This window comes from Pelophylax lessonae (genome assembly GCF_965119305.1).
Source record: "Pelophylax lessonae genome assembly, chromosome: 1".
Taxonomy (NCBI): Eukaryota; Metazoa; Chordata; class Amphibia; order Anura; family Ranidae; genus Pelophylax; species Pelophylax lessonae.
In genome coordinates, this window is record NC_138768.1 from 408,475,462 (window position 1) to 408,500,250 (window position 24,789).

Sequence of the window (24,789 nt, forward strand, 5' to 3'; positions counted from 1 at the left end):
AAAAGTCTTTCCAGCCTGATGAAGTGGAGAAGGGAAAGAAAGATGGGACAACTTATAAAAAGGCATGTGAACTCATCACCTCTAAACACTGAACATTTACTAATTAACAATATACCAAGGAAATGACAAGGGTTAATCAATGACACCATAATAATGTCATTATATCCAAGAAGCAATCACGACATTGTCCTTGTTTAAAGAAGATATCATTTCATGCTAAAGCTCATAAAAGTATGACTGTACCTAAACACCTATGTTTTTTTCCATTTTAAAATACTGTGACAAGTTAGTGTCAGGGATACCACATGCAGGCATCCAGCAAGGGTGATCAGATCAGTTGGCTGCACCAAGGAATCAGGACCCAGATGGATAAAGATGTAAATAAGTTTATTAAGCAAAATGACACACTCCAATACCAACACCAGTGACCATAAACAAGTAAACAAAATATAAATGATAACAGTACAAAACCCCAATAGAACCTAACAAACTATATACAAAGGGATGGAGCAAACAATAGCAGGACAGGACAGGGACAGGAGACAAGGAAAGCAGGGAGCCAGGTACAGGAAGCAGGATGCAGGGAACAGGACTCAGGATCAGGATACAGGTTTCAGGATACAGGTTTCAGGATACAGGTTTCAGGATACAGGTTCAGACAGGGACACGGCTAGCAGAGAAAATACTGAAGCACTGAGCCTCAGTGAAGGGCGGGCTTATATTCCCTCAGCAGTCCTCCTCAGGTGCAGCTTAATTAAAAGAACAGTCCAGCTGCTGGGAGACACCCGCTGGTGGGCCCTGGAACTGCTCCCCTCAGTTCCAGGAACAACAGTGCCACCAGCAGGTGACCCATGTAATGACACAGATCCTGACAGTTCCCCCCCTTTAAGGAGCGGCCTCCGGACGCTCCATTGTGCTTCTACCCCAAAAGTCCAAAAAGGTCTCCCCTCCATGTCTGCGGGTCTTCTAGCACTCTCTAGGCCAAAGTCCTATAACTTGCCGGAAGGCGTGCCACCAGAGTCCAGCAATTGATCATGCGCCCCACCACCAGGGTCTGGAAGCCGTCTTGGCACCCCACAGGTCAAGTTCCTGAAGAGGCGTAACATTAGGGATACACCTGCCCTCATTGCAACACATGTCCCAACACTGGGACTGAAGGCAAGCTGGACATCAAGCAGGGGAGCGCCAGCGGCATGCAGGATATCCGGCAGTGGCACACCAGGCTGGGCAACAGACAGTGGCACATCAAACAGGGCGGCAGACCGTGGCTCAGCAGGCACTGGATCAGCAAACACTGGGTCAGCAGGCACCGGAACAGCAAGCACTGGGTCAGCGGGCACTGGAACAGCAAGCACTGGGTCAGCAGGCACAGTAGGAGGCACCGGATCAGTGGGCACTGGAACAACAGGCATCAGAACAGCGGGCACTGGATCAGCAGGCTCAGTAGAAGGCACCGGATCAAAGGGCACTGGATCAGCAGGCTCAGTAGGAGGCACTGGATCAGAGGGCACCGGAATAGAAGGCACTGGATCAGCGGGCTCAGTAGGAGGCACCAGATCAGCGGGCACTGGAACAGCAGGCATCAGAACAGTGGGCACTGGATCAGCAGGCTCAGTAGGAGGCACCGGATCAGTGGGCACTGGATCAGCGGGCACTGGAACAACAGGCATCAGAACAGCGAGTACTGGATCAGCAGGCTCAGTAGGAGGCACCGGATCAGTGGGCACTGGATCAACAGGCTCATTAAGAGGCACCAGATCAGCGGGCACTGGATCAGCAGGCATCAGAACAGCAGGCACTGGATCAGCAGGCTCAGTCGGAGGCACCAGACAAGCGGGCACTGTAACAGCAGGCATCAGAACAGTGGGCACTGGATCAGCAGGCTCAGTAGGAGGCACCGGATCAGTGGGCACTGGAACAACAGGCGTCAGAACAGTGGGCACTGGATCAGCAGGCTCAGTAGAAGGTACCGGATCAGTGGGCACTGGGTCAGCAGGCTCAGTAGGAGGCACTGGATCAGCGGGCACCGGAACAGCAGGCACTGGATCAGCGGGCTCAGTAGGAGGCACCAGATCAGCGGGCACTGGAACAGCAGGCATCAGAACAGTGGGCACTGGATCAGCAGGCTCAGTAGGAGGCACCGGATCAGTGGGCACTGGATCAGCAGGCACTGGAACAACAGGCATCAGAACAGCGGGCACTGGATCAGCAGGCTCAGTAGGAGGCACCGGATCAGTGGGCACTGGATCAACAGGCTCAGTAAGAGGCACCAGATCAGCGGGCACTGGATCAGCAGGCATCAGAACAGCAGGCACTGGATCAACAGGCTCAGTAAGAGGCACCAGATCAGCGGGCACTGGATCAGAAGGCATCAGAACAGCAGGCACTGGATCAGCAGGCTCAGTAGGAGGCACCAGATCAGCGGGCACTGTAACAGCAGGCATCAGAACAGTGGGCACTGGATCAGCAGGCTCAGTAGGAGGCACCAGATCAGTGGGCACTGGATCAGCGGGCACTGGAACAACAGGCATCAGAACAGCGGGCACTGGATCAGCAGGCTCAGTAGAAGGCAACGGATCAGTGGGCACTGGATCAGCAGGCTCAGTAGGAGGCACCAGATCAGCGGGCACTGGATCAGCAGGCTGGGTAACAGGTATAATTGTATGTGTTGGGAAAAATCTCCTTTTCTTTTTAGGTTTAGATACAGAAATCTTGCTAGTGGTTGCAGGGCTATGAATAGATTGTGAAGTAGATGGAAGCGAAATGGCAGTATTGGGAGATGGTGGAAAAGGAGAGACAGTTACAGAGGAGAATTTCTGAGAGGTTGCTAGAGGCAACAGAGTAGTAGAGGAAGTTTTCACAGAGTTAAATGCAGGAAAAGTGCAACTCGTTAAACCAGGATATGAACAAGCAGTGGAAAGCAAACCATACCTAACTGCAGCTGTGGTTGCTACGGGTAACGGAGAGGATAAACTTTGAGAAAACTGGTGTCCAGAGGCAGAAGTGGATTGGTGTGAGTTAGCTGATGCTAAATTGGAAAGATCTGACCAGGTTTGCAATAAGGCCTGAACAAAACTCAATTTACAACCCCCTTGTCTGATTAGAGAATATACAGCATTCATGCAATCCAACAGGGCCTCTGGAGAATACACTGAATAATGTTCAATAAAATAGGGTTTATCATCTTCCAAGAGCCACACAAGAGATACCACCTGAGAGACACTAAAAGGAGGAGAATAATCATCACCACCCTTAGGGGTATTAGATAAAGCCAACTCTGCACAGAGCTGAATAAGTGGCTGAATCTCTTTGAACAAAACTCTGCCTTTGTCAACAAACGAGTGGGCCAGACGGATGCATTCCAACAACTGCTCGCTAGTGTAAGTTTTCAAAATTTGGCGACAATATTCCCTGTCTTCTGTTACAAGCAAAGAAAAATAAAAGACCTCCTCTGACTGCATCTTGCAACAACCAGAAAATTCCTAATTCCCAGGTGCAACCGATCTGATCGTTAGTGGCTTCAGTATTCTGTCAGGGATACCACATGCAGGCATCCAGCAAGGGTGATCAGATCAGTTGGCTGCACCAAGGAATCAGGACCCAGATGGATAAAGATGTAAATAAGTTTATTAAGCAAAATGACACACTCCAATACCAACACCAGTGACCATAAACAAGTAAACAAAATATAAATGATAACAGTACAAAACCCCAATAGAACCTAACAAACTATATACAAAGGGATGGAGCAAACAATAGCAGGACAGGACAGGGACAGGAGACAAGGAAAGCAGGGAGCCAGGTACAGGAAGCAGGATGCAGGGAACAGGACTCAGGATCAGGATACAGGTTTCAGGATACAGGTTTCAGGATACAGGTTTCAGGATACAGGTTTCAGGATACAGGTTCAGACAGGGACACGGCTAGCAGAGAAAATACTGAAGCACTGAGCCTCAGTGAAGGGCGGGCTTATATTCCCTCAGCAGTCCTCCTCAGGTGCAGCTTAATTAAAAGAACAGTCCAGCTGCTGGGAGACACCCGCTGGTGGGCCCTGGAACTGCTCCCCTCAGTTCCAGGAACAACAGTGCCACCAGCAGGTGACCCATGTAATGACACAGATCCTGACAGTTAGGGAATTTGCAGCTTATTGGTAGCGCCAAACAGTGAGTTTACTTAATTCCTAAAGTATGTTTCAGGGCTTTATTCTGCCCACTTTTATTTAAAACAAAGCAAAAAGTTCACTCTTGAATAGTTTCCCATGCAGGGCGTTCTCACCATCAGTGCAACAAAACACAGAATTCAGCCTCATGGCTCTCTTTGCAGCTTCACTGCTCAGGCCTCATGCCTTGGTCCTCCAGATCATCAAACACACAGTCCCAGTTCTTGTGCACAAAACGATGTACCTCTGTCAGCTTGACTGTTTCTCCTGCAGCTCCCAACTGCTACATCCTCACAGGCTCGGGCCTTTGTCTGTCCTGACCTGGACCGTACGGTGCAACGTGCACCTCATTTGTGACCTTTCACACACTGACCAGCTTGGGAGGGTGGTGACACTGACCTCTAAATATGGCTCTAACATGAATGCAGCACACACCTGCATCATTAGTGTACTTGCTTCCCAGAAAACCTGGCCCAGACTGCCATTTTAAACAGTGGCACGGGCTTGCCCTGCAACAATACATACTAGGTCACATTAGGTCGCTCCGACTTCGGGGGCGACCTGTGAAGTCGCGTGCACCGCGACTTCGGCGCGACTTGCACGGACTTCATCTAATGAATGTCTATGCAAGTCGCTTCCAGGTCTCCCCAAAGTAGTACAGGACCCTTTTTCTAAGTCGGAGCGGCTTGTGTCGCTCCTATTAGAACCGGTCCTGTACTACTCCATGGACCCGACGGTGCGCGACTTGCCAGGCTGACCAAGTCGCCTGGCAAGTCGAAATAGTGTGAACCGGCTTAGGGGATTCAAAATATCAAAACAACAAAACACACTTACATTGCTACATCAATCTTTTCGGACATTACATACATGGTTAATAAGACCGCCAAAGTAGGGACAGGGCTCTCAGGAGGTTAGTGTCTTCAAATTCCCCCATCTACATGAATTATGTATTGAATATTTTTTTATATAAATCTTTTTATTAAATTTTCATCACAGAAACATTGACAACAGGGGAATACAATTCCCAAGATAAACAAGGAATGCAAGTAATACTGTATCACATAACAGATGCAAACATAGAATTAGTTGAATTAATAACAATGAGTAGAAACGTAACTATATTCACGAACCCTGTAGTCATAGGACTTCTTCCAAGGGAACCAGATAACACACAAAGTAAAAATCATCCTAGCTGCCACTATATGTCGTCAAAAGCATATCACAGTAAAAGTATACCCCTTTGTTAGATCAAACACTTCCGAAACCCCTACGACCCAGGAAAGGACACCCCCATTGGGATCCATACTGTGTCCAAGCCTGGGCCGCCAGGGCCCGGCCTGCTAGACTCGAAATTCTTCAGTAGATTCGGGGCGGGTTTATGATCTATTAAGCCAAGAAATCCAAGGTTGCCAGAGCTTAGTCATACGGGCAGTGGATTGATTTTTCAGTGATAGAGATCTCTCGTAGGAGAAATTGGTAGAAACCATGTCAATCACTCCCTTGATTGGTGGCGTCTCTGCCTGTCTCCAAGATCGAGCTATTAGTAGTCTTGCCGCAAGTAAGCAGTGGGTCACAGTATGTCGCAGATCATAGTGAAGGTGCTCACCTCCTATGGATAGGAGGGCCATACCCGGGTCTGGGTTGATACGAGTGTTAGTCACGTCTGAGATTAATGAGAAGGTGGCCTGCCAAAATGGTTGTATATGGGGACATTGCCAGAAGATGTGGAAGAGAGTACCTACTCCTCCACATGCTCGCCAACATTTACCGTCATTATTCACGTCAAATTTATGAAGCCTGTCTGGTGTGAGATACCAACGAAGCGAGAGTTTCAGAGTCAGTTCCCACAGGTTGGAGTTACAAGTCGATGAATATATTAATCTCAGTGCCTCTGTCCATTGTTTGTCCGTGAATTCCATCCCCAAGTCCCTCTCCCATTGAACATGGGGGAGTGACCTGGAGAAAACCGATTTTTGTTGTAGAATATTGTAGAAAGTAGTGATGCCCTTGACCCTTGGGGGTGAGACAGAGGAAAGAAAGTTCCAAGCCTGAGTCTGGATTTTTAATGGCCATTGTGGAATAGAAGACAAGAAATGGCGTGTTCTAAGGTGTAGGAAGAAGTCAGCATCGGGGAGGTGATATTTAGCTTGCAGGATAGGGAAAGGGAGAGCTATACCGTTGTCATAGAGATCATTGATACTGTTTATGCCTCGGGATTGCCAAGATTTGAAACAGGAATCCGGTATTAATGAATGGAGGGCCGATATAGGTATTGGAAGGTCTACAGTATCTAGGCCTACTTCGTTTTGGGATACCAATATTTTCCAAGCGGTAGCCGAAGCCACCATAGGGGGAGGAAAATGGGAAGGAATTTTTGTCCCCAAGGACGTAGCCATCAGCCACGCCGGGAGGTCCGATCTGCTACAGTAAGAGGCCTCCATAGTCCGCCATAAAGTATGAGATGAGGGATCAAACTATTCATGGAGCTGAGTCAGGATAGAGGCTAAATAGTAGTCGTAAATATCCACCATTCCAGCCCCCCCCTGAGATCGATGTTTAACGAGTCTAACATGAGCGCATCTAGGTCTCCTACTCTGCCAAATATAAGAGGAGATAAGTGATTGAACTGAGCGAAAAAACGTTTTTGGGACTGGGATCGTCACGGTCCTGAAAATGTAAAGGAGTTGTGGAAGGTACATCATCTTAAACGCTGCTAGCCTCCCTAGCCACGAGAAACAATGAGATTGCAAATGTTTAAGGTCAGCTTGAAGTCGGTCACGAGCAGGGATGTAGTTATGTAGGAAGAGTGTTTTCGGGTTCGCTGTTAGTTTAATACCGAGGTATGTGATAGTGTGTTCTGCCCACAAGTAAGGGAACTGAAGTTGCAACAGTGCACTAGTAGAAGCATCCACACCAACATTAAGAATATGCGACTTGGTTTCGTTGACCTTATACAAGGATACTTCCCCAAACCATTGCAGGATCTTTTGGATTTCAGGCAGGGAACCAGTAGGATTAGCGATCATGAGGATAACATCGTCTGCAAATAGACTTATTTTATGTTGAACACCCGCTACATCAATCCCCGATATACGAGAGTTTGATCGAATGTGTTCAGCTAAGGGTTCCATAACCATATTAAATATTAGGGGCGATAGCGGGCACCCTTGCCTAGTGCCGTTGGTGATTGTAAAAGGGGTGGAGATCGCATCCGGAGTGCGGACCATTGCCGAAGGTTTCGAGTATAAGGCCATTATGGCGCCATACAGGAAGCCATGAAATCCAAATTTGCGCAGGACCGCTGATAAAAAGCCCCAGTGGACCCTGTCGAACGCCTTCTCTGCATCCAAAGACAGGAGCAGAGAAGGTGTTCCGTTGTTCCGAGCGTGGTGAATGGCATTGATAACCCTCCTTGTTGCGTCAGAAGCTTGGCGACCCCTAGTAAAACCTGATTGGTCTTTGTGAATAATTGTCGGGAGGATATGAAGTAACCTGGTAGCAATAATTTTAGCGTACAATTTTGCATCCATGTTCAGGAGTGAGATTGGCCTAAAATTTTGTGTCTGAGTGGGTTCTTTCCCAGGTTTAGGTAAAGTCACTATCATGGCGCTAAGCATTTCCTTTGGGAAGGAGGAGGAGGTAGCAGCAGAGTTGAATACTTTAGTCAAAAGTGGCGTGAGTAGATGAGAGAATTGTTTGTAATATTCCGCCGTGTACCCGTCCGGGCCAGGGGATTTCAGGTTGGGAAGGGATGAAATTGCTGTACCAATTTCCAGCTCAGTGAATGGCTGATTAAGGACCTCCAGTTTGTCGGGGGGAACTGTGGGAAGATCTATAGTACCAAGAAAGGCGGCAATATCTGCCGGACAAGGTTGGTGACTACCCGGATCAGCCTGGATATTGTAGAGGGTTTCATAGTACGCGCTAAATGCGTTAGCGATAAGATTGGGCTTAAGAAGCTTTTCTTTAGAGTGGGGATGGTAAACGAATGGTATTATAGCTTTAATCCTCTGTCCCTTAATCCGAAGGGCCATGGCTTTAGAAGCCTTTTGCCCAGTGGAGTAAGAAGTCGTTTTCCATTTCTTAAGGGAGTCGCTATATTTTTCTAAAAGCATGGTTCTTATTTCCTGTCTAAGTGAGAAGATTTTATTGGTGAGGTACCCTGAGGGGTTTTGCTGGTTTTGGGAATCAAGGGAAGAGAGTTGTTTTGTCAACTCGTCCATACGCTGCAACCTCCTTCTCCTTTCTCTAGCACCTATTTGCATAAGCACCCCCCTCAAAACTGCCTTGTGGGCATTCCACACTACCAGCGGGTCTGAGTCATCCAGTAAATTATCCGATAGGTAATTCTGCAAGTGTTGCTGCACTTCTGACAAGTAGGTGGGGTTTTTTAGTAGATGATTATGCAGCCTCCAAACAAATGGAGATTGGGCATGCTGACCTAGGGTCAGCGTGGTAGTCAAAGGTGAGTGGTCAGACCAGGTAGCAGTGTGAAGTTCCACCGAGGACACATATTCCAACATTTTTCTGTCTGTTATACACAAATCTATACGTGAGTATGTGCCGTGACGCGGGGACAGGAACGAAAAGTCCCTCTCCGACGCATGACAGCACCTCCACACGTCATACATTTCCTGAGACCAAAGATATTTCGACAGAGAAGCATTAGGACGTTTAGGTTTGGCCGTTGAGTCCATGTTGCTGTCAGGAGTGAGATTAAAATCACCACATATAAGGAGATTCCCAAAATCAAGGGCCTTAGCTTTGGCCACTACTGATCTAATGAACGAAAGTTGGTGTTGATTCGGGGCATATAAGTTCACGATGGTAAAACGTTTACCCAAGATCGTGCACTGAAGTATGATGTATCTCCCCTTGGGGTCAAGTATATCGGCATGGTGGTGAAAGTCTATGGAGTCTTGACCGCAATAAGAACACCCTTCCGCTTCCTCTTGCAAGATGCTAGGTACATGTATGGATAATTTTTATGGGTGCACTTCGGTGTAGCATCCTGTGCAAAATGGGTTTCTTGAATACAAAGTATGTCCCCCTTCAGAGATGAGGCCGTAGCCCATAGAGATGACCTTTTGGCAGGGTGGTTCAGACCACGCACATTCAGTGATACTATGTTAATGGACATGGTAAGTGATGAGGTTGCAATAAGACTTCAGTGTGAGAAAGGCACCAGTGAGCACGTTATGTGGAGAGGGTGATCTCCAAAGAATTGACAGTACCTGAAGGTCCAATGCTCATGTAGAGGCGGCAATCTATTTGGATGTGAACTTTTTGCGGTCCAGGAAAAAAGCAGACACTGGCGGGTTTCACAGAGGTTCGGTATCTCTGGGTTATCTGGTGACGATAGAAAATGTCTCAGATGTAACGACCAGCAGGAACTTCCGATATGTTCAGATGAGGGTGGAAGATGTCTCTACTCTGCAATAAAACACGTAGGGAGAGAAAACAACAGAACAAGTGGAAAAAATGTGAGCTTGCGTTCAAAAATGACAAACGGGTAACAGGTGAGAATCAGCAAGTGGTATCCTGGGTCAGGCTTGCTGATATAAACAGGGGGTAAATCCACCTCTGGTGGAAACAAAGGTGCACAGAAATCATTCAAAAGTGGGCCGGCCGGGCCATGTGTTGCTCAGTATGGGAAACTCAGTAGAGTCACAGTGTGAACCTTTGCCTGGAGCTGCTATGATGATGCCCCTGGGATGGAGGCGGGGTACGATGTGGGAAATCCGGAGGGCCCCTCGGAGGGTCGGGGATAATACCCCAGGAATGGAGCAGTTTCATCCCTCCTTCCATCGTGGAAATAGTGTGAGGTATCCCATTGTACGTGACCAGAAGGGTAGCTGGGTGGCGCCATTTATATGTAACTTTGTGGTTCGCCAGGGCCTTGGTAAGTGTTTTAAGCTGCCTGCGTTGTTGCAGCGTGTGCTGGGATAAATCAGCGAACAATTGTATTTGCGAGTAGGGGGCTGGGAGAGTGCCCAGTGCTCGGGACGCTTGCAGGATTTGCTCTTTTGCAGGATAGAAATGAACTCTTAAGAGGACATCCCTGGGAACTGAGGCTTCCAGAAACTTGGGGTTAGGCAGTCTATGTATCCTGTCAATAGTGAGCTCAATAGGGGTTAATGCAGGCACTAGAGAGGAGAACAGGGCGGTAGCATATTGCTGCAACTCTGCTGGAGGAATATCTTCAGGAACGCCCCGTATTTTAACATTATTGCGGCGAGAGCGATCTTCTAGATCTGCCAGCTTGTTTTTGATCCATATATTGTCATCTTTCTGTTCAGTATATGCGTCCACAAGATCGTTAATAGTATCTGTACAGTCCTCCATTCTCTGTTCCATGTAGTGCACCCTGCTCCCCACACTCTTCATTTCCAGTGTAAATCTATCCATGATAGAGGATAGGTTAGTCATCATTGAGGATTGAAAAGAGATAAGCATGCTCTTTAGGGTAGTGTCCATGACAGGTTGCCCTGTAGTAGGGAAAGCTGATATGGAGGACTGCAGGGATGACAGGGAGTGAATGGAGTAAAGGCTGTTACTCACTGTGGATCCTGAGCTGCCATGATCATCAATCCGCATCCTCGTTTTGGCAGGACTCCCCGAGATCGGCGTCGCTGTGGCGGAATCCGGAGGGGAAGGAGGTGGGGGTCCATCTGCCGATGAAGTGGGGTCAGCATCAGGGAGATCTGTGTACGCCGCCGGATCGTTGCGGCCTGCTGGCGCGGCGGCGCCATCTTGGATCCTTCCTGCCTGTGAGGGCGGCCTGGAGAAGAAGGCCGTGAGCTTCGTGGGGCCCCGATTTTCTTTCCTCTTTCTGGTGGACATTGTCCCAGGGCTTCGGGGTATCAGAGGAGGTAAGTGGTAGCGCTGTGGCGATCGATAAATCCCCGTTTTTTAACGAGTTCCCGGCCGGTCCCAGAGAGCTATCGGCTCAAGCAGCCATTCAGCAATGAGCGCAAGCCACGCCCCCTATTGAATATTTTTTGACACAAACTGTCAAAGGTATTCAAAAGTATTTTGAAAGACTGTATATTACTATAGCCATTAATATCAGCCATTGTAGCTGACACTTTTGTTTATAAAAGTGTGAACATTACCATTTGTCTGTACTAAACCACCCTGGGTGATAAACATTTTCTCATAAACATGTAAGGTATTCTAGCGCACAGCATTACACAAATGCGCATTTTAGCCACAGATCCTACATGTATATCCCACCGCGACTTTGAAGAGGGTAATAAGCAATATAGATTTCACACATCCTTTTCACCTCCACAATAATCCCTTTCTACGTTAAAGCAGGCTGGCTTTTTAATCTTCTTTTTTAAATAAGCCTAATTGTGGATAAAATGTAAAACTTAAAAGGACATCTTTTTTAAGCAGTCAATCTAACATTTTCCAAACGTTCACTGCAGGTGAATCTTTCTAGACATGTGTTTTGACCTTTTCAGCTCCTTGTGTTTGTCTAGTATGTTGAAAGTCTGAGCTCGCAACTTCAATTTTGCTCAACAGATTCTAGGCTTTAATGTGAAGTGATCGGAGAATTTATACAACCACCTGATCATTTTTATGTGCTTGCGGGTTGCTGCACCTACCCCACCAGCCCTCATCCTTGGTGGCTCCGGGGCTCTCCCTCTTCTCTTGGGACCATAACAAATGACAGGATGGAGAGCAAAAAGGAGATTGGGGAACATCCGTTCATCCATCGCCTGATCTCCTCTGACTGTGAACCTAGAAGCGCTCAGCTCTAAAAAATTTTGGGTTCAGAGCTGTCAACTTCCCAGCGGAAAAGCCAAAAGCCAGGTGCACAGTGAACAAAGCTGTCACCTGCCCAATGCTATCACAATGTTAATAGAAAAAGAAAAAAAAAATGTGTTACATGTTCAATGTAATATAATAAAACATTTTTTTTTAAAAGCACTCCTGTCGCTCCTCCCACATACAAATGCAAGCTCAAATGTATATATAAGCAATTTTGCCACACGTTATATAGGTTACCACACACGCCGGGTGAAAGGAATAAATTATAGATTCCGCATTTAAGATGAGCTACAAAGGCAATAAAACCATCACCTATTGATAATTTTGAGTACTGTTACTTCTTTGCCATTTCTCAGGAGCATACAGTTTTAAGAATTAACATATTTGTTACCTATTTACTTGACACAACTGTACGTATAAGTTTAACCACTTGCCAACCATATACTGTATATATACAGTGGCAAGGTGGCTCTCCTGCGCAGGATCACATACCTATACGTGATCCTACACTTCCAGGGCCTAGGGCGCGCACGAGCACAACCAGCAACCCGCTACTGTTGTGATTGAACACAATGGAAGCCAATCAGCAGGTCCAGCGGACTCGATGTTGGCTGTGATCCGTCGATCATTCATGAAAGAAGCAGAATGGCGGTCTGCCCAAGTAAACAAAGATCGCCTTTCTGTCAGGGGAAGGTACTGATCCTGTGTTTCTGCTAAGTAGGAACATAGATCTTTGCCTTCCCCTAATAAAAACACCTCCCCCACAGTTAGTAAGCAAAACTTAGGCATACATGTAACCCTTTGATCGTCCCTGATGTTAACACCTTCCCTGCCAGTGTCATTAGTACAGTGACAGTGCATCTTTTTTAGCATTGATCACTGTATTAGCGTCACTGGTCCCCAAAAAGTGTCAGTTAGGTGTCCATGTTTTCCGCCACCATATTGAGTCCTGCTATAAGTCGCTAATCGCCGCCATTACTAGTAGAAAAAAAAAATATCCCATAGTTTGTAGACGCTTTACCTTTTGTGCAAACTAATCAATGTACCCTTTTTGGGATTTTTTTTTTTTTTAACAAAAATAAGTAGCAGAATAGATATTGGCCTAAATGAAGAAATTAGATTTTTTACATTTTTATTGGGTATGTACTATAGCAGAAAGTAAAAAATTTTGTTTTGTTTTATTTTTTTTGTTTATAGCGCAAAAAATAGAAACTGCAGAGTTGATCAAATACCACCAAAAGAAAGCTCTATTCGTGGGGTACACACAACCTCGCGATTGTCAGTTAAAGAGTAACGCAGTGCCGTATGGCAAAAAAAGGCCTGGTCATGAAGGGGGGAGGGAACTTTCCGGAGCTAAAGTGGTTAGTAGGGTAAAACAGTTGCCGATTAAGCTTTCCGCCGAATACATTCATTGACTACTTAACAGAAATTGTCTGTAATCCTGAGTGCACAAAATCCATCCAATAGTACCATGTGTTTTGAAATGTTTCAGCTCTATGGTATAATGTTGTTGAAAGTCTTTAATAAGTTCATTTTAACATGTGTGTGAAAAACTAAACATTTGCCCCAACGGGGAATCGATTGACAGAACCACCACCAGTGAATGTTTAGTGAAAGTCACATTTACTGCTTTATAAATATGCCCCAAAAGGTATGTATTGCTAAAAGCAGAAGTGAGTGGCCAGGTTACACTTTTCTGACTATGAACTACTGTTTCCCTAAGACAAAGTAGGCACCAGGAGGGTCTGCTCAGTGTGAAATCGTTCGTGTTTAACCAATAACAACATACATGTTTATGCCATTATCATTCCAAAGAGCAACCTTTTAACAACTGCATCTTCCAGCAACTAGGCCCCTTTCACACATGCTGTCCGTTTGTCCATTTTTCATCCATCTGTTGACAGCTGAAAAATGGACATCAATGCATCTCAATGGGAAAACGGATGTATATGGATGATCATCAGTTTACATCTGCATTCGTTTATGAAAACCTATCAAAGCTCTATTTTTCTTCCGTTCTGATTGGATGAAAAATGGTTGTAAACTGACTAATGGTCAGTTTTTCATCCATTTTGCATTGGTAGCGGATGTAAAAAAAAGCAAAAAAAAAACTTATAAAAACAGATGAAAAAAGGATAAAAAACTGATGAGCACTGATGAAAAACTGATAAATACTTCATCCATTTAGACGCGACTGAACTGATAAAATGAACGGAGCGTTGTGTGAAAGGGGCCTCTTTTATAAACATTTTGATAAAGTAAATTGTACGCAGCTTTTGTTATTTCATATAGTTAATGGTTCATAAAAGCAATTAACTGCCATAATGGAGAAGAAGTTATATATTGCCTAAAGATGCTAATTAACCCAATTGAATTCCCAAACCTACCGGTATCTACAGAGCTAATCAATATCGATATGAAAATGATTATGTTTGAATAAGAAGTAAGCAAACGTCATGAGGGAGGTGTAAATGATGGTTGAGAGTGCAAATGTATTAAAAAAAAGTTGCAGAAGTTAGTAGGTTGTTGCAGTGCTAGATGTCTGCAGGAGGAGGATGAGAGAAAGAATTACATGTTTCTCATTCAAAGAACAACATTTTATAACATTGCAGCTTTTCAATCACTCTATATGGTGGTTGCATAAGCTTTCCTTTTTTTCCATTTTCACCTGGGAATCTTGCCAGTAACACACTCCTATCCAAAGGTAGGGATGCACCGATCCGATATTCGGATCGGATATCAGCCCCGATACTGGCAAAATAGCTGGATCTGGGATCGGTAAAATTTACCAGACCCATGGGCCGATCCGGGGCGTCGCTACTCTCCAGGCTTCTGACCCTCCCTCAAATCACTTCAATAGGATAAAAAAAAGCTTTTACTCATCTAAATCTACAGTTGCAGGCATTCTTCTTCTGTTTATGGGGGGGGGGGGGGGTCGTCTTTCTTTCGGTATCCACATCAATGGCTGTGTGATGTGGACATTTCCTAGGTATCTGCAGATCCCGATACCGATCCGGAAGTATTATTTTGTTATAAGCTCACAAAACAGTACTTCCGGATCGGAATCGGGATCGGCGATTTCACAAAGCAAAAGATCGGGATTGGGACCAAAAAAGGGTGACAACACTCAACATAAAGAGGAGCAGCATTACCATCCATGACACCTACATTTAGCATAAGTGTCTTTAATCCTCCCTCTTCCCCATTCCAACACACTTATACCCACAATCCCTGCACTCCCCAATACCCTGTTCCTCTGCAGCCCTAACCCCATGGAAGCTTTGCGTCAGATGTTATCAAAGTTTCCAAAGTAGATAATGTAATACCCTATTTCATGTGAGTGTTCAGGCTTTGCAAAAGACTGAATTGGCAAAGAGACTGAGTCACTGAACCTTTCCCTAAAATGTAATCAAGCACACATGAACCTTAAAAACCTGGTCCTTTGATCCCAACACTAACCTAATGAAATACCTAATCATTTTTTAACCCCTACACTAGTACTTCCCATATGGGATAGTTGTTCACAAAAGTATTAAAACCTACCAGTCCGTCATTAAGAGCCGACAGGTCCAATATCAGCGCCTATCTTGGAGCAAAGCACACGTGGTAGAAAGCAAACAATAACTGGTATTAGTAATACATAGTAAGCGAAAGTGTTACTAAACCCAGGACCCTGCATTCACTATATCTGGCCTCCCACAGTACACACAACATGGAAATTCAGTTATTTTAGCAAATATAAACTGCTAAATACTTTTTCTAATCAGCAATATATAACAGTTTTGTGACTTCTCTCAGTGTCTGGTTAAACCTTTTCATTCTACTCTTGACTGTCCTATGAGGCTGCAGGACCCCTGTCCCTCTGTTTGGACTGTGCTGATTGGCCCTGTGCTGATCACACGCACCCTCCCAAGAAAGAAAAAAACTCTCTAGAAATACACACCCAACTGAGCATGTGCAGAGTGACTCCAAAGGCACTGTATTATCAGGAGATGGATTGGGGACAGTGGAAGAAGGGAAGGATCAGAGAAGCCAGGGTGAAACAGCCTTTTTTATACAACGTGCAGGACCACCCCTTAGGTTCCACAGTAAGTATACCAAGCATGCTTTACTGCATATACAGACTGATTTTACTGTTGTGGGTTTAGTAACACTTTAAGTTAGAATTTTGGCAGCTTCTGCAAGTGATTCACAGTTTTAGAAGAAATATCAAAGAGTCTGGAAAATGATAGCAGAAGCATTAAAAAAAACCATTAAACTATCAAGACATGGGAGTGATCTCCTAAAAGGCCAGCTGCAGCCAGAACACTAAACCATGAGACAAAAGCTATTTACAGCGACCTGTTAAAGCAGATGTGATGTGTCATGACCATACCAGACAGATGTTAAAGAAGCAACACTAATGTCTGTTAAATGCAGAGACTCTTTTTTTTTTTTTGCACTTGGATTACAGATCTATTAAAAGTTATCATCTATGCTTTACTAGCTGGGCTAGTAAAGTGGAAAGTAAAAGTAAAGTAGGAAAACAGCTCCATCATTGGGATACAGCACCTGAACAATGATGGGATTTTACATTAGCAAGACCCAGACAAACCAGCTGACTTGTGAACTTTAGTGTGAAATAGCTGGAAGTCAGTTATTTAGAATCAAAGTGAAAGTACCCTTTTAACAAGGTTCTCGCCATTTTTCCCCCCACCACAATTACCATGGATGAGGCCTATGTATAGTTTTACCCCTCTCTGCTGCTTAAGGTATGCAGAAACACTGCATTGCTGGTAATTGCAAATTAAATTGTTAAAAAATAGTTGTCTTTGATGCAAAACAGTCAGCCTAAAGCCTCGTACACACGCGTCGAAAATCGGCCGGGAATTTTCGTCCGACGACCGATCTGCCGATTTTCGGCTTGTTAGTATGATGCTTCCGACAACCGACTCCGACTTTTCGGCCGAAAAAAGTCTGGTGTGCAGGCTATAAAATTTTTGTTGGCCGTCAAAACACGGCCGATTTTCATGCAGTCAGTACAGATTTCGACAGGGAAAAATCTGATGAGCAAGTCTGGGCATGCTCAGAGAAGAAAGAACACAAAGAAAGCAAACCAACACATGACATCACTTCTGAAGTAGAATTTGGTCGGGCGAGAAAAGTTGTGTGCAGTCTAGGCACATTCCAACCAACAAAACACCACTCTGGACAAAAGATGGACGATCGGTCGGCCGATAATCGTTGCGTGTGTACTAGGCTTTAAACATATCAATTGACAGGATGTGCCATTGACATAGGAAGCAGACAAAGCATAACATTGCTTTTCCCATCGAGCGACTTGGTCCCCTTCCACTACTCCCGTGTCAGACACCGAGCAGCGGTCACCATTTGGAGACGCTATGTTTTATCAAGTTCCAAGCTGATTTGTAAGTCCCTTTTTAGAACATCAATATATAAGGTGGTGGCACCCCCCGCCTTTCTAGGGAGTGCGTTAATACAATTTATGCATCTGTTTTTTAGTACAGAGTCCTGTTGTTGGAGGCATCTACTCCTAAAGAAGTGAAAGTATTCACAAAAAAGTGTTGAATCACAAGATGCATTCCTCTCCCATATTGCAATCATGCTGGTTATGTAAGGCGTGTACTTAAAAATATACCAGCTTGATCTACATTATATATTGTTATGTGTATCCCATTGGCTTGGTATGCCAAACATTTGTTATGTGTACTTAATACATTTATGTGTCAAATATTTGTACAATAATTTGATATTTTATGACTTTTGTACTAAGCCTCATTTAAAGTCCCATGGGCGAATATTAGTTGTGTGTATGTTATACAGTAAATGGGATGATAAGTTAGGCACCTGGTCACACTTCTTTTCTACATTCTGAAACTAACTGGGATTAAGTAATAAACAATTCCATAAATAGAGGAGAAAAAAAAAACACAAATAGTGAATGTGTGCGGGTTTGTGCAATGCTTGTTTTAAATTAACCACTTCTGGACCAGAAGGATTTTCCCCCTTAATGACCAGGCCGTTTTTTGTGATTCGGCACTGCGTTAATTTAATGGACAATTGCGCTGTCGTGCGACGATGTACCCAAATAAAATTGATGCCCTTTTTACCCACAAATAGAGCTTTCTTTTGGTGGTATTTGATCACCTCTGTGATTTTTATTTTTTGCGCTATAAACAAACAAAAAGAGCGACAATTCTGAAAAAAAAAACAATATTTTTCACTTTCTGCTATACAACTTTCCCAAAAAAAAAAAGAATTAAAAAATCTACATTTTTTAACACTTTAGGCCAATTTGTTTTCTGCTACATATTTTTGGTAAAAAAAAAAAAATCGCAATAAGCATATTTTGATTGGTGTGTGCAAAAGTTATCTACGGGAAAGATTTATGCCATTTTTTGTGTTTTTTTTTGTTTTTTTGCTAGTAATGGCGGCGATCTGCGATTTTTAGTGGGACTGCGACATTGCGGCGGACAGATCGGACCCCTAACTGACATTTTTGACACTTTTGGGGGGGACCAGTGACATTACTACAGTAATCAGTGCTAAAAACATGCATTGTTACTGTAATAATTACACTGGCAGGGAAGGGGGTTAATCCTGTGGGTGATCAAGGGGTTAAAAGTGAGCCTAGGGGAGTGATTCTAACTGTGGGGGCAGAGCTTGTGAAATGATCACAGAGACCTGTAATCCTACATAGAAGGATCACAGGCGCTCTGTGATGATTCCAGAGAGAAGAACGGTCAGCTGTGTTTACAATAGCTGACCGTCCTCCTCTCTCAGCGGTGAACGATCGCGGGTGTCAGGCGGCAATCGGAGCCACCTGCCCCATGCATCTGAGTTCCCGCTGCCGAGTGGGGGCTGGAGCAGGCTGTCGGCGGCGTGTGCTCACCCCCTAGCTGCAGGCGCGCGATCGACGTATACCTACGTTGGTTTGCGCAGGAGGGGCTGCCTGCCGCAGTATAAATGTGGCGGGCGGTCCTTAAGTGGTTAATAAATGTTTTTGATGATCATGTGCTTTTTTTCTCAGAATAGGTGAAGAAACTCAACAAGGTCCCCCTCTCCCGCATTAAATGGTGGGTGTGGCCAAATTGCAACAATGAGAGGAACGTAAAGGGGCAATAAACATCAGGAGTATGTTATGTGCAGCGTTCAGGAGACCAATACGTCCACAGAGCAGTGTTAAGGGGTACGCTATGTACAGAAGGCAGTTTCTGGCATGCCCTATGTGTAGAATTCAGGGATGTGCTATGTACAAAGTTCAGGGGTGCACTGTGTAAAGAGTGCAGGGTTGAGAAGTGCGCTACATAGAGCAGAGTTTAGGGGGTGCAGGGTTCAGCTCTCTTTTGCAGGCTGTTCACATCTCACTTCCACCTCTATTCAGCTCTGACCTCTGCTCCACTCTTCCCCATCCCCAATCTACCTAGCGTGGCTCCAGTACCTCCCAGCAGTGTAGGCGGATCCGCCTCTATCTCACTTGCAGGGAGATCATTGGTCAGCATCTATGCACAGAGATCACAGTGCAGCTTGCCACGTTACGCCCCATTCCACACTGCACCTGCATCTCCCTTGTCCCCACCATGAGTGCAGGGCAGGCAGGCATCTGTGGGATCTGCTACAAGGAAAGTTGTTCTCGCAAAATACAGAAGGCTTCTGTGTTTACCAGTAACACTGCTGAGTGCAGAGCAGAGAGCGGGAGGTGGCGAAACGGCTGAGAAAAAAAAAAAAGCCTCGAGTGTGAGGACCACATGAAATGGCCTGGCAGGCCGCATATGTCCCGTGGGCCTTATGTTTGACACATGTGTGCTAGGTCTTTTACACCTAATTTTTATGTTTACATTTTTTTTAATGACCACTTGCAATGTACCCTGAGCTATGAGGACTACACCACACTCATAAAGCTTGATGCATTAACTTTTTGCATTTTTACATCAATATTATACTATGTTACACCTTATATGTGTGTAACATGTAACATGGTGAGTACTACCACACCTGTAGACATTTCCTTCAGATTAATAACTTAAAGTCAGCATATCGGCACGGGCATGGAGCTAGAGAAAAAATACTGGAACTTGTGCATTGCATCTGTGATCCATGGATCATAGTTACTATGCATTGCAGGCTCATATATATTAAAAAAGAATAGCGCACACATGCAAAAGAAATGACTATCAAATATGGAGACAATCCATAAATAAAAATGGGGATTTAGTCCCACCATATGGCCATATCGTGCTCAAGCTCACCACTACGTCAAAGTACCCCATTATCAGTGGGTCCTACACTATCCATAAAAAAGGGGTGAATCCAGCCTCTCTAACCCTTGGAGACAACATTTCTTGCTGGGATAGATGTGCTAATGCACTACAAGGAACTCCTCCTATATCTACTTGATAGTGGACACTGATAGAGTACAGGCGTGTGTGGGGGGTGGGGTGCTCAACCTCAGAAGTCTGGTCAGACCGAATACATAATAAACAAGCAAAAAATTGGGGGAGCAAACCCTAAACATGTATATCTAAAGCCGGTGCAGCTATGAACCAAGCGACATATATATTAAAAAAGAATAGCGCAACCATGCAAAAGAAATGACTATCAAATATGGAGACAATCCATAAATAAAAATGGGGATTTAGTCCCACCATATGGCCATATCGTGCTCAAGCCCACCACTACGTCAAAGTTCCCATTATCAGTGGGTCCTGGTGGGACTAAATCCCCATTTTTATTTATGGATTGTCTCCATATTTGATAGTCATTTCTTTTGCATGTGTGCGCTATTCTTTTTTAATATACATGTCGCTTGGTCCATAGCTGCACCGGCTTTAGATATACATGTTCAGGGTCTGCTCCCCCTATTTTTTGCTTGTTTATTATGTATTCGGTCTGACCAGACTTCTGTGGTTGAGCATCCCTCCCCCCACACACACCTGTACTCTATCAGAGTCCACCATCAAGTAGATATAGGAGGAGTCCTTTGTAGTGCATTAGCACATCCATCCCAGCAAGGAGTGTTGTCTCCAAGGGTTGGAGAGGCTGGATTCACCCCTTTTTTATGGATAGTGTAGGACCCACTGATAATGGGGTGCTCTGACTTAGTGGTGGGCTTGAGCACGATATGGCCATATGGTGGGACTAAATCCCCATTTTTATTTACGGATTGTCTACATATTTGATGGTCATTTCTTTTGCATGTGTGCGCTATTCTTTTTTAATATACATGTCGCTTGGTTCATAGCTGCACCGGCTTTAGATATACATGTTCAGGGTTTGCTCCCCCAATTTTTTGCTCGTTTATTGCAGGCTCATATGCAAAAAAAATAATACATGCACTTTTTTTCTGCAAGTGTGAGTGCATTTACTTTTTTTTGCAAAAGCATTAGCCAAATGGAAAGAGGATCCAGTTGTATCTGATAAAGCCAAGGAGGCCTTTGAAGACAGGAGACATTAACTTCAGAGAACAACATGATTTAAAGGATGCACTAGGAGTGTTAAAAGCATTCCCCAACCTGTTAGTATAAAATGAGGTGGATATAACTGGTTCAGTGGGACTGTCGTTTCCCCCCCCCCCCCCCCCCATGTCTAAAATCATGCGTGCTGTGACCGCAAAGCAAATAGACAATATGCAGGCTCAGGGTAAGAGGCTATATCTCAGGTACTCTTGAAATTCAGACAGCTAGTAGCAGGTGAGGGTTAATGACCGAAAGCTTGGATTGTTGGTGACCAAAGTCATTGTAAGCAGGTGGCAGGAACGGTTGAAAAGTTTAAGTCCCACATGGCTCTTTGCAACATGAGCATCAGGGAAGAGATGCATTCCCTATACTGTATGACTAGAAAGAAAGCAAGAAGGGTGTACCTGCAATGCGTCCCCTGGCATATGAGGTCAGGGTTCAGTCCCACAGCACAAAACCCCTTCCACAGCAAAGTCGGCAAGAAGCAGGGACATATGCCGCTCAGCGCCCACAGCATTTAGGAAGCACCAGTAACCCAGTCCAATTAGCCTGCTTACTAAGTGAGTTTCCAGACACAGTGTAAGCTCAAGTGTATTTCCAGCAGCTCTGGACCTGAAAAGTGCTCCACAGCTAGCTTTTACAAGATCAGTATTTAGAAAGCTCCCAATGTGGAATACAATGTCTGAAGGGCATTTTCAGGCTAGCCCTGCATTGTCCAATACAGTGGGGTACAGTGGGGATGACTACCCCAAAGAGCTGCAAAGTGAAGAAGAAACCTTCAGCTGCAATATAGAGAAGATTAAAAAATATTGTAAAAAATATTGCTGGAAAAAAAATAAATAGTTACGACTGAAGAGCTAAAGAAATGATGTCCATCCCCCAGGACACTAGTAAAACCGTAGGCATGCTGGAAGTAGGAGGGGTTATACCCTGGTAAGGCCTACCATTTTTTTTTTTTGCCAGTGTCCAATTCTCCTGTAGGTGACAGTATACCCCAAAGGGTTAAAGTCTTTGTGTCCCTAAATGGACCAGAACATTGTTTTTATGATTACATAACTGAAGCAGGAAGATCTAGGAATGTAGACCAGATAAAATTATAATAAACCTAATCACTAAAACCTCATACAAGTCTTTAACATGTTAATGTAATTTCAAAAGATTCTATCAATCTTTTTAAATAGGCAGATTTAATAAAGAGGTCAAAATAATACACGGTGATCCTGCCTTTAAAGGTACTTCTTAGGTACTATTGGTTATTGGGTGATGCGTTTCCCAACTGTGTTTCTGTGTTGTCATCCTATGTCACGATCTGGAGTCAGGCTCGAAGACCAGCAGCTAAAGCAGCTTACACGGGAGCCAGCTCTATAAGAACACAAGCAGGTCACTCTGGCAGATGACACAGGCTCATCTGAGGTGCAGAATCTAAGTACTAACCGGTGTTCACCAGGGCTTCTACTGGTGGAGATGGATTTTGCTGCATGTTAGTACCAGGTCACGGTCCTCAGGATCGCCCAACAGGAGGCGAGCAAGCCAGGTTCTAGGAGTAGCCAAAGGTCGGTAACGAGTAGTTGCAGGTTGTGATTAGGCAGAAGCTTAGTCGAGGAACAAGCCAAGTGTTGATAACGAATGGTAGCAAAGATATGGACGGCAGCAGGAGAGAAAAGCGAGATATTGGCTGGTGAAGGCACAATATTCTGGCAATCAGGAAGTGCAGAGACATGGCTTAAATCAGGAAGTTCATGGGAGGAGCAAAGGGTTCAAGGTTAAAGGCAATTAGGATTCACGGCAGGATCATTTAAGGATTTGTCCAGGTAACTGTCCAGCATTTCAGGTGGCTTAGCAAGCGAGTCATTGACAGACACAGAGGTCCCAGGTTCAAGTCTGAGTCCTGACACCCTATCACACAAGCCTTTGGTTGAGACTACAAAAGACTGTGCAAACACTGAACAGTATATGTGCCTCCATTTTACCTTTTACCTGATTTGGATGTAAATACCCTCAAATTAAAGCTGAAAGTCTACAGTTAAAGCACATCTTGTTTGTTTCATTTCAAATCTATCGTAGTGGTGTATAGCGCCAAAAATATTAGAATTGTGTCAATGTCCCAATATTTATGGACCTGACTGTAAGTCAATTAGCATTTTAGAAAAAAAAAAAAAACCTGACAGCTCAGGTTGGAGGCACTGTACTAATGATCAGATGTTAGTACAGTTATATCCCCTCCTGAGCTATTGTGTTCCGACATCCCCCTGCCAGAACACTCCACTCAGCGGTGATCAGAAGCCGGTCGGATGCTGGTTTTCCGTCATTTTCGTCTGACAGAAGCCGACCGGCCACCATACACACAGACCGAATGTTGGACGTTTTTTTTTTTGAACCAGCCGATGCTGCCTGATATTCAGCCGGCGTGTACTAGGCTTTAACTGCTTTAGTGAAATGTGTAATTGAACAGCTATTATTACACTCGAAATATCAATGACAATGAACACAAATCACGTTGCAACCGTAAATTATACGTGGGGAAAATCATTTTAATTTGTAGAAGATCTAAGCACATTCTTTGTGAAAATAATCCACACATTACCCTCTTGAAAAACAGAGTTTTGAAGAGAACTAAACAAACATTCACAAATTCATTGGATGTCTAGATTTCGTTTATGTACTGCATGCTTATACTCATCCATCATTTCTACATAGTGGTACAAGTCACACACAGCTAATAGCCATATCTAGAGTGACCAGCTGAAGCTAAAATGGCTGACAATGCCATGCATACCCTGTTCTGGCGCTGTTTATTATGATCAGAGTGCTTTCCCATTATGCTACAAACATGCCAGTCTCTGCAAAACAGTTGCTTTGTCTACAATGGTGCATGTTTCACGTGCAGCTGGCAACGAAACACAGCAGCCAAAGAGATGTATGCCAATGACAGCCATCTGACCGATATGCCGGATGGCGAGAATTCCCGCCATCCAAGTTGGACTGCTCTGTGTGGACCAGCTGCTCTGTTGGGAAATCTGGAATCAATGCTATGCATACGCTACCCAACATCCCTGTGGCCCCTGCAAACATTAACCCTTGCACAGCCACAATGTATAAAACAAAGAAGAAATTAACGAAAGTCTGCAAACTGGTTTACTTGTTCCATGCACTATGCTAAAGCTGTGTCAATCAATTAGTCTTAAGAACTGTAACACAGAAGCAATGTTAATATGGGGTAACTAGAACCATTCACTGTTCTGATGACACAGAATGGCAGCCAATAAGTAGTTCTATGCTAACTAGGCGAGGAATGAACATGTTTCTAAAGTCACCACCAGCTGTGGGCTGATGTTTAATGTGTATTTCCCCTGATAACATTACAGTAGACAGGATAAAGGCTGCGTTATGGTATCA

At 44.6% G+C, this 24,789-nt stretch overlaps 1 protein-coding gene across 1 annotated transcript in view; it reads right to left on the reverse strand.

Moving 5' to 3' along the window:
- The window catches only part of FOCAD (focadhesin), a 333,165-nt gene that overhangs the window by 229,981 nt on the left and 78,395 nt on the right, over window positions 1-24,789 (reverse strand). The window lies entirely within an intron of this gene.